Source organism: Rattus norvegicus, chromosome 2 (genome assembly GCF_021556685.1).
Source record: "Rattus norvegicus strain SHRSP/BbbUtx chromosome 2, alternate assembly SHRSP_T2T, whole genome shotgun sequence".
In the NCBI taxonomy this organism is placed as follows: domain Eukaryota; kingdom Metazoa; phylum Chordata; class Mammalia; order Rodentia; family Muridae; genus Rattus; species Rattus norvegicus.
In genome coordinates, this window is record NC_141535.1 from 221,527,381 (window position 1) to 221,538,072 (window position 10,692).

At 44.9% G+C, this 10,692-nt stretch overlaps 1 long non-coding RNA gene across 1 annotated transcript; it reads left to right on the plus strand.

The window, feature by feature from the left end:
- Nucleotides 1-435: 435 nt before the first annotated feature.
- Nucleotides 436-9,016, plus strand: LOC108350107 (uncharacterized). The gene is made up of 3 exons (XR_015672561.1): nt 436-492; nt 1,696-1,753; nt 8,635-9,016. It is a non-coding gene; the product is annotated as an uncharacterized LOC108350107 (long non-coding RNA).
- Nucleotides 9,017-10,692: the final 1,676 nt, after the last annotated feature.

The following is a 10,692-nucleotide window of genomic DNA, read 5'->3' on the forward strand; positions in this document are numbered from 1 at the left end:
GCAGCACTGTATTAAGCCAATCACGGAGTGCCTTGGGACATCCATACATCCTGCCAGCATCTGGAGGTGTTGGCACAGCGATTAACCACTGAGAATTCCGGGACACACTTTCATTGCCAGTCGATTCGATATATGTGGGAATAGTTTACTTCAGCAGAGGAAAGATAGTAAAGAGGAAGGGGGGTATGGAAGGGAGGGAGGGAAAACTGTTCAGCAAGTCCATTAGAGAGAGTAAGGGGAAAGGAGACAGAAAGGGAAGAAGAGAAATAGATTTTCTCCCTGTCTTAAGTGAGGTAATCAACAAATTAGCAAAACATCTCCTAAGTCAGTGGTTCTCCACCTGTGGGTCCTGACCCACACAGCGGTCACATTGTTGGTAACCGGAACTGCTTTCGCTTCCAGCAGTGACATCATCCGCACATCTGTTGCCATGGCAACGGCCATACATTCCCAGGATACCTTTGGTTCACCTCCCGCCTTCACCTGGGAGCAGTTAAGTCACATTTCAAATCAAAGGCAGACCTTTCCTGCCCCCTCTCCTCTTTTTTCTCTGTTCTCTTTTCTCCTTTTTCCTCTCTCTCTCTCCTCCTTCTCTTACCTCCCTTGTCTCTGCCATCCCAATAAACCTCCTTCACATGAGACTGGGTTGGCTTGGTGTGGTTTGTCCGGATGCGAGCTGTGATTTCCATCCCAACACACACACCAGATATCCTGCATGTTTACATCAGATGTTTACATTTCACTTCACAACCGTAGCAAAATTAAAACTGTGAAGTAGCAACAGAAATGATTTTATGGTTGGTGGTCACCACAACACGAGGAACTGTGCTAAAAGGGTCATTAAGAAAGTCAAGAACCACTATCCTAAGAGATATGCATGAGGCTAATGAGATGGCTAGGCTGACTCCATGACAGACTTCAAATTGGCAGTTAAGGAGACAAGGCCTAAGAACTGGGCTAGTCCAGGCAAGTCAGTTACTAATAGAAAAACCCCAGGCTCCAGCCTTCCCACCCAGGTAATGGAATGTCCCAGCCACCTGCTCTGAAGCAAGGACCGTGGGTCAGCAGCAGTTTCCAGACTTCCTCGGCTACTTCCTTAGGAACAGTTTCCAGACTCCCCAGCAAGTTTCCAGCCCCCACATCCCAGTAACGGAATGTCTGTAGAGATGGACCCAAGAGATTAACATAGAGACCACCTACCCCAGAATTCTCTAATGTACTTTAAGTCAAGCCTGCAAGCTCACTTGGGTGTCTATCTTGGTAATGGAGAGACCCCAGCATGCTGGACTTTTGCAGAATAAAACGTTCTTTGCTTTTACATACTATTTGAGTTCAGGGTGTCATTCTTCAGAGAATTATGAACCTTTAAACTGAAACTGCTTCGTAGGTCTGAAGTGGTAGATTATTGGCAATATCATCTTATAATATCCAATACTATAGACTGGTCTTTGAGAACTTTCACAAGTCCTTCTTCCTTAAAAATAACCTCGTACCTTAAAGCATGTTCTATGTTCAAAAGTTCCACTTTTCAGTTTTGATTTCTAAAGAGATAAGAACAGTTTTCAGAGGTACTAAACTTTGTGGGATCCCTGGGCCTTTCGTTCTGTGCCTGCTGGGATGCCGGCCCTGGGGAGAGGAAGGAAACAGGCCAGCAGCGTGGGTTCTACTGAGCCACCACACTCTGTTCTCTCCTAGGTCTTATGGTTCCTCTTTGGAGTTGAAAGGGGTTAATATCCACTTTGGCCTTCAACAGGTGAGTACGTCTTCCAATGTTCATCTCCATGCCCAGTTCATGGAATTAGTAAGGATGCCCCCACTTCAACAGGTAGCTAATTGTGATGATGCCAGGGCTTTTGCTTGTGTGTGTAAATTAGCCTGGTCATCAGCCTGAAAGCTGTTCATTTTAGTATTTAAAAAAAAAAAAAACAGACAAAACTCTAAAGCTTTCTTAGGACATCATCATCTCCACTATCCAGGTGACTGGGGTTTGAGGGTGCTAAAAACAATCTCATTGGTGGGTGCCTATGACATATTGGCAACTGGTAGACCTAGCTTCTGGGTCCCCCTCAGCAAATTGTCCTTCTGAAACTGGGAGAAAACACACAGGATTCCCCCTTTGAAAGCCACAGGGACCTGTGTGAGCAGACAATGTTTTATTCCTTTGCTCTTTAGGAGTTAGCTCTGTTTCTGTTAGACTCTCCTTGGCACTTTGCCCTGACTTCTTCCTCAGTACCACCCACCCACATTTCTCTTGTCTCAGGAGAATGATGGACCCAGGGCGATTACACTGTGTGGCTTATCTGAGTGAGTGGGCTGCCGGTGCAGCTCTTCAGGCCCAGGCATTGGCAGATAACAGAGAACTAGTTAGGCTTATAGGCTTATTTGGTTACTTTTAGCTGCACATATGCCTGGTTTAATGAGAATCACTCTTTAGTTGATAGGAACTGAGGTTTGCTGACTTCTAAATCTTAGCCGTTGTTCTGTAAAATCCAGTCTTCTTTCTGCCTGTTACGCATGACCCCACCCCCACCCCTTCCTCTGCCTCTAGCCCCTAGGTTCCTGTGTTTCAGGCTGCCTCTAACTCACTAGTAGCAGAGGACGTCCCTGAACTCTCCACCCTCCCGCTTTCCCCACCCAAGGGCTGAGATTACAGATGTGCACCACCTGGCAGAGTACACGCTTATCTGTACTTTAAGGAGGGATTTCCCAGAACTGTCTGTCTTCCTATGTAGTTCTCATCCGGCCATCTTCCCTGTTCACAGGGATTTGCTAAGCCCACGTATTCGTCAATCTCCAGGCAGACATTTATTCATATTTTATTAACTTTAACAATTACGATGTTTCCCCATTGAGGCAGCTCACAGTTACTGTCAACCAGAAGCCACCCTGGGGTTGGTTGTTTTTACTGGTTGGCATAAGGAGGCTCTTCACGTTCCTATCCACTGATCTCTTACAGACCATTGGAGGAAGGCCTGTGAGCGATCATTGGCTGGGATCTAGTATTCTGTTGTGTGTGTGGGAGTGGGGTGGGGCGGGGTGAGGTGGGGGCGGGGTAATAACACAGATGTCCCTGGCTTGAGAGGAAATGTCACTGCTGAAAATGAGGCTCTTCGCAGAAATGCTGTCCCCTCAACACTCTGAAGGCACAGGCAGTGATGATGTACCTGACCCAGAATTAGGCTCTGGGTGTCAAGTTTAGGAAACCGAACCTATCTCTTCGGATGGTGTTTTCCTTTGTGTGGATGTGCAAGGGGAGAATGCTAAATGGCTGTAGATAAATATGTTGCTCGCACTAACCAGAGAGCTATCTAACAAAACATAGGGCCTCGGTTTTTATTAGCATCATGTCATCCTTGGAGGCATTGCCCTGTCTTTCTTCTTTCTTTTCTTTTAAAGAATTATTTATTCATTTTATGCATATGAGTACACTGTGGCTGCTTTCAGACCCACCAGAAAAAGGCATCAGATTCCATTACAGATGGTTATGAGTCATCATATGATTGCTGGAAATTGAACTCAGGACCTCTGGAAGAGCAGTCAGTGCCCTTAACCACTGAGCCATCTCTGCAGCCCTAGCTTTCCCTTCCTTCCTTCCTTCCTTCCTTCCTTTCTTTCTTTCTAAGATTTATTTTGCTTTTCAAATATTTTATGTTTATGATTGTCTATCTGTGTGCCTGGTGCCTGAGGAGACCTTAGAACTAGAATTACTGCTGCTTGTGAGCAGCCATGTGAATTCTGGGAATGGAACCCAGTCCTTTGTAAGAGCAGCAAGTGTTTTCAACCCCTGAACCATCTTTCTAGTTCCTCCCTCCACTGCTCAGTGGTATATAATAGCTGTGTATTTTCATGGTGTCTTAACACTAATCTTGAGTGCCTGCAGGTCCCTATGTTCAGTTTTACAAACATATGTCATTAAGGCAATATTTCTTGAATGCCTACGATGTGGGCCAAATGGGGCTGGGTGCTGCTCTCAAACTTGATTTCAGAGAGGGATAAATATTGTGGAGAAAAAGCTGTGGAGTGCTTGTTGGGGTAGAAATCTCAGCTCACGTCCAGACAAACCACAACGGGCCAACATGGTTCCACGTGGAAAGGTTTAATGAGAGAAGAAGAGTGGAAGAGGAGAGGAATAGAGAGGCCGGCCATGAGCACGTGGAGGGAAGGGGGGAGGGGAATGGGGAGAGAAGGGACAAAGGGGAGGAGGGTAAGAGCAAGAGAAGAGAAGAGCAAGAGGAGGGGGCAAACAGCCCTTTTTATAGTAAGTCAGGCAAACCTGGCTATTGCCAGGTAATGGTGGTGCGGAGAATACCTGGCTGTTGCCAGGTAACAGTGGGAGTGGAGCTTAGACAGAATACCAACAATGCTTTTATGAATATTGTAAAACAGTTCAACACTGAAACCCAAAACATAATTTCTGTTCTCAAGACAGAGAGAGAGAGAGAGAGAAGATTTAAGAGGGTAGGTGAAATGCCATGAACTCATAAAGATTCTAGAGGAAGTGAGTTACTATTCTAAAACTCCAGTAAGAACCCGCTGATGGAGGCTGTCATGCTAAAAAGCCGCCAAGCAAGTGGCAAGCTGGTGACTCCTACCTAAAGTAGTTTAAGCAGCAGATTTAACTAGTGAGGGGGCAGGAAACGGGACTAGAACAATGGTTCTCAACCGGTGGGTCGAAAGCCCCTATCTTCAAAAATATTTACATTACAGTTCATAGCAGCACAGTAGCAGAATTACAGTTATCGAGTAGAAGTGAAAATAATTTCATGGTTGGGGGTCACCACAGCAGGAAGAACTATATTAAAAGGGTCAAAGCATTAGAAAGATTAAGATCCAACGCTCTAGAAAGACTTAGATCATGTATGCTATAGTGAGTGCTTAGTCCTTGTATTATACACAGTGAGGCGATATCCCAGGGTTAGGATTAGGTAGGGTTAGGCCAAGTAATTGTATTTCAGAAAGATCACTTGCAGAAGATGCAGAGTGGACTCATCTTACCCCTCTCCCCTGTCCCTCAGGCAATGAAACCAATTGCACCAATCAATTAGAAGATGGAGGTGGAGAGTTTGGGAGGGGGAGGGCATGCTGTTTCCTGATTTTCCCCAGCTTAGCTGATTATATGACGTGCAACAACTGTCAAAAATGTTGACTTTGGTGCCCTAATGGCCCTTGCCCAGTCGCAGTAACTGAAATCATTTTTAAATGATGTCCGGTCAGGTTACTTGACTAGAAAAGCAGATTAATAAAGCTGCTGACCCAGAGAACAACAGATCAATAACATCTCCATGCCAATTACGTGACAGAGTCAAAAAATCAAAGTGTTCAGCGGCCTTCCCGAGCTTCTGAGGGATAGGAGAATTTCCATGTGAGACTTATCAAAGGTTTCTGAGAGCCAAAGAATGGTTCAAATGAAACTTGATTGATTTTGTGTTTCTGCAAGAGCTTTCTACGGGTCATAGCCTGTCAGATATTAAAAAAAAAAAGTCATATTTTTACCGGAGCTTCCTTTCAAGGTACAGAAGTGAGAAGGCCCTGCGCGAAGAGGCTGACTGATAAATGCTGGCCATGTGTCTGTTTAAACAGATGAAAATGAAATGCCAAAAGGCTCAAGTTCAAAGGAGGGACTCTGTACCTGAGAAACGTCTCTTCATGGAATTCTACTTCTTCTAGAGCACAGTTGTTAGAAATGTTTCTCTATGCAGGTCGACCAGAAGGACAGCTCAGTCCATGGGGCAACGGGCCTTTCTTCTTTAGTTCAGGCTCACTACAAGAAAAGGGCTGCTCATCCGGAAGGTCCTGTGTCACCCACCGGAGTGTTAGCATCCTTTCCTTGTGCTGTTCCTCATGAAGAAATCAGATGAGTCGCTTCTAAACATTTTCTCTTCAGTGCCTTTCTGGATGTGTGGAGGGGGTGGGGGTGGGATAACCTTGCAGGAAATCATTTAAAGAATGTAGATAATACCGATCATTGGTGAGTCATTCAGTCAGAGAGTAAAGTGCCAAGGAGTACCGGGGTAAGTCATTATCATACCCCGAGGCTTGTCAGATTACAACTTCCTTGATGAAGAGATAAAAGGAGCAACATAAAAGCAAGATTTTTTTTGTTTGTTTGTGTTTTGTTTTTTAGAAAAGATTCATTAAAAGAGATCTACCTTTTGGCTTTAACCTTTTGGAGTTTTAAAAATTATTATTTACTGGTATTCCCAAAAATTTCCATCACAAAATTTACTTTGTAGACCATCTTTCCAGAAAGTCAAGAGTACGGTAAGGGAGAAAACAGAGTTGGAAAGGAACAGTAATTCAGAGCGACATCGAAAACCAGGATTTGGAAATAAGAAGCAGGAGAGGGGAGAGGGCACAGGGGAGAGGGCGGAGGGCAGTGGGCAGAGGGCAGAGTTTGAAGAAACTGACTTCCCTAGAAGTGAATTTTGAATTTTCCCTGGAGAAGAGATACAACCTGCTCTGGGGGAAACAGTTGCTTCTGTTGAAGTCATTGGGAGGAGTTTGGCCCAGTTGGCCAGAGAGGACTCTTAAACCAGTGGTTCTCAAGGACTCAACTCCTTGGGGATGCGTATCAGTTATCCTGCAGATCAGATATTTACATCATGATTCATACTTGTAGCAAAGTTGCAGTTATGAAGTAGCAACAAAAATAATTTTATGGTTAGGGGTCACCACAGCCTGAGGAACTGCATTAAAGGGTTGCCTCATTTGGCAGGTTGAGAACCACTGTCAGAAAACCGAATTACAGGGTGTACCTGAAGTCTCACTGGAAGGCTCAAGAACAAGGTTCGTAAGGTGCTTTGCTCTTCTAGAATGCTGTCTCTTAGGGCCAGTGGGAGCCCAAGAAAGAATGAGAAGAAAGGGAGGTGATTACATCATGAAATTTAGTTCAAAACCAGGCTCCCTGACTCTGTACTTTGCTAATAACCAACCCTTAGCAAACGTAACTGATTTTCAGAACAGCACTGGGATTTTTCTAAAGGAAGCAATACAAGAAATCACACTTTTATCTCATTTAAAAACATTATTTGTGTTATGATCTGTTATTTTTTGTTATGTATGAGTGCATGTATGTATGTGTATCGCATGTGTGCCTGGTGTCTTCAGAGGCCAGAAGGACGTGTTGAGGGTGTCAGATCTCCTGATTGTAAGCTGCAATGTAGTTGATGGGAACCAAATGTGGGTCTTCCTGAATAGCAGTAAACATTCTTAATTGCTAAACCGTCTCTCCAGTCCCAAATCATGACTTTTAGAAAGGCTTTCTTTAAAGTCGCCATTTAACTGTTTGAAAGAACTCATTTACAAACTATGTAAGTAACAAATTGTTTGTTCATATTAAAAAACAAAAGCAGAAACAGGAAGGGCAGTTCATGTCTGTAATCCCCAAAAGTGGAAGGTTAAGGCAGACAGATTGCCATGAGTTCTAGGCCATTCTGAGCGACACCAGGAGATGGTCTCAAAACAAACAAAAAAGGTGTGGTGGTTTGAATATGCTTGGCCCAGGAGTGGTATTATTAGGAGGTGTGGCCTTGTTGGAGGAAGTGTGTCACTGTAGGGGTGGGAAATGAGACCCCCCCACCCCTCCTAACCATGTGAGGGCCAGTCCTTCTGTGCCTTTGGAGCAAGGTGTAGAGCTCACAGCTCCTCCTGCACCATGCCTGCCTGGATGCTGCCATGTTCCCATCTTGATGATAGTGGACTGAACCTCTGAACCTGTAATCCAGTCCCAGTTAAATGTTGTTCTTATAAGAGTTGCCTTGGTCTTGTTGTGGCCTCTGGTCACAGCAATGGAAACACTAACTAAGACAAAGAGAGACTATATTACACAGAAGACTAAACTCCCTCTTTGCTATTTTATTTACTACAGTTGTTCATAGCCTCTCCAGTGGGGCTTTGTATCCATGAGCTGACTGACTGACAGCAAGCTTCCTTACCTTTTAGGGATGGAATCCAAGGTCTTGTGCCAGATAGATACACAATTGCTTTACAGCTGAGCTAACCCCCCAGCTAGGCCTACTGTTTTCTTTACAGTCCCTCTAGGTAAACAATCCAGTATTGCTTTTATGTGCTTTTAAAGATACGTGTGAGTACACTCCTACTCCTTAGAACTGCTTGTATAGTCCTGAGGCAGATAGACCACAGCATCCATAGCTGTTAGCAGCTTCCCTTTGACTGACTGTTTCATGATGTATACCCCATCCTTAAATAGGCCTCCGTGTGCACTTATGTAACTGCTTCCTTCTCTAAGAGATAATTCCTTCTAGCTTTGGGTCTTCAGGTCATACAAAAGCAATTTGAATTTAGCTACGTGCCTAAGAGAATCTAATAGATTGTCCCACAGTTTAAGAGCCAAGGAGAATGACGCTTTAATCTCTGCAAAACAGTAGTCCATTTGCCAGCTCTCAGGTGACCATCACTTCTCTGTCACACGTGGCATCTAGAAAACGATCGTAATCGTTAAATAACCTTCTCCGTTCTGTAACTTGCATGCTAGATACGCACCACAGGTATAAAATGCAATCATTGAGTATTTGAAATATTTCGTATTACATGATTTTTTGTATATGAAAACCAATACTTCTAAAATAATACACAGAGCCGCTCTGTAAGAATATTATCTTTTCTCTTATTAAGATGAAATGGAGGAGAGACAGAGTAATGTCCAAGCTGAGGGGCAGCCAATAAGCTCCCAACAGTCACTTCTGACGTGGAGCATCTACACCGGCAGCTTTGGGATCAATCCACTTTCAAGTCCTTTGAGCAGCTGTTTGCATGCAGCCAACTAATGAAGCTCTTTGAGCGCTCCGTTATTAATGGGATGAAGCCAGAGAGGGAATGAAGAAAGAGTGGACCAAAGAAGAGACATTCTGAAGAGAAGCCTCCCTTTCCCTAGCCACTTGTGGAAATCCATTTCAGCTCAACTGGGTCCAATTGTGAGTTTTGGCCTTGGGCAAAATTCTTATTTGCAGTCAATAAATTAATGGCTGACACCTTGAAACGGGGCTGGCTAACTGAATCAATGTCTGATGTGGCATTGTATCCTTAGGCCAAATTCCCCCTGAGCTCCTTAGGCTGGAGCTGATTGAAGCCGTGGAGGGGTCCTTGAACATTTTTTTTTTCTAAAAAACCCCTCTGTTTTGAAAGGTAATATTCAGGCTCAGGCAGTATGAGGCCCACACCTTCCCAACGTCCCTCTCTTGCTTACCCTCTCCCTGACCAGATCGAACAGATCGGCCTTGGACAGCGCTTGATAATGTGTGAATATCTTTGTCTACCTATGGCAGTTTAATGTTTCCTCTGGAAAGGTTGTCCGTAAAGCCAGAGGGGACTGGTCCCTTACAGTAGTTCCTTTGCAAACCGCTGGACAGCAGGAAGCAGAGAAGGGCGCTCTGTTGGTTCAGCTGGCTTTTACAGCTGGAGATAACAGGGACCGCAAATCTGCCCAGGCTCCTGTTTTCTCCGAGGGGGAGGACTAGCCGGGGAGCCAAATAAAGAGACGTTGAGGTTTACTGTTTCATAACTGTGTGCTCTCTTCCAGGTTTTATTCCTGTAATATTCTCGGTGTGTGGTCAGGCCCTTTACAACACAGAGCTATTGAAGAAAAAGGGGAGGGAAGAGGAAGAGGGAGGAAGGGCAGAGGGATGGATTAAAAAAAGAAAAAGAAAAAAAAAAGGAGCCTATGGGGTATGGTAGGAGGGAGAGAACTGCTTTCAAGTCCTGACCGTGACCTTAACTGGATGTAGTCAAGGCCTCCGGGGGAATGAAGCTGGCCATTTGATTTTGAAAATAGAATAGGGGACAAGTACGCACAGAGAATTTATAGAGAAGCCAAAGAAGGAAGTGACCCACTTAGCGTCTTCTCTGGAAAAAGTTCTTGAGGCATTAAAAAGGTGGTGGGTAGGGAGTACCCCTTTTTCTGACAGTGTGCCTGCAGAGGGACTGCTGGGGGCACAAATCTGAGGGGAAAAGAGAGGAGAAGCATACAGCATAATTTTTCAGTTTTTAGGATGAAAAAGCAGAAGATTTTCTTTTAAATTTCTTGCGCCTGGGTGGGTGAGTGGGAGATTAGTGCATCCACATTATCTGTGCAACGCTGTTCCCATCACAGACTGAACTTGCTGCCTAAGAGAAGTCCACTTTGTTTTCTGGTTGTCCCAGCTATTTCCTGCCTTGGAGCAAAAAGCCAGCACATCTATCAGACCCGGACAATATTTCTCTGTCTCTGAATATCCTAATTTGAATGAAGGAGCACCCAGAAAACACACATGGTCAAAGAGAAGTTCATCTGACCTCTTTTCTTCCAGACTACACCTTTCTGGCCACAGCCAGAAAAGAATGTAGATGTATTAGATGACAATCACGTAGACACACATGGTCATGGGGACATGCTGTAGCCCTGGAGAGAGAGAATTAAAATGGAGCCAGCTATTGGTTCTGAGTTAGGTTGCAGATACCAAGGCAGAGTGGAGTGTGCTGGGCAGGGCAGGGCAGGGCAGGGCAGGGCAGGGCAGGGCAGGGCAGGGCAGGGAAAGAGGTAGGAAAGAATGGCGTCGAGGTGGGAGGGAGGCTTCCACAGTGGTGTTTGACAGTGTCCCTTCGTTGATGAGTGTTTCTCAGGAGCACAATGCTGGGGCTGAGGAAATCTCAGATGTTACAAAATACAGTTGGCATATTCAGGCTGAGCTCTGGGCT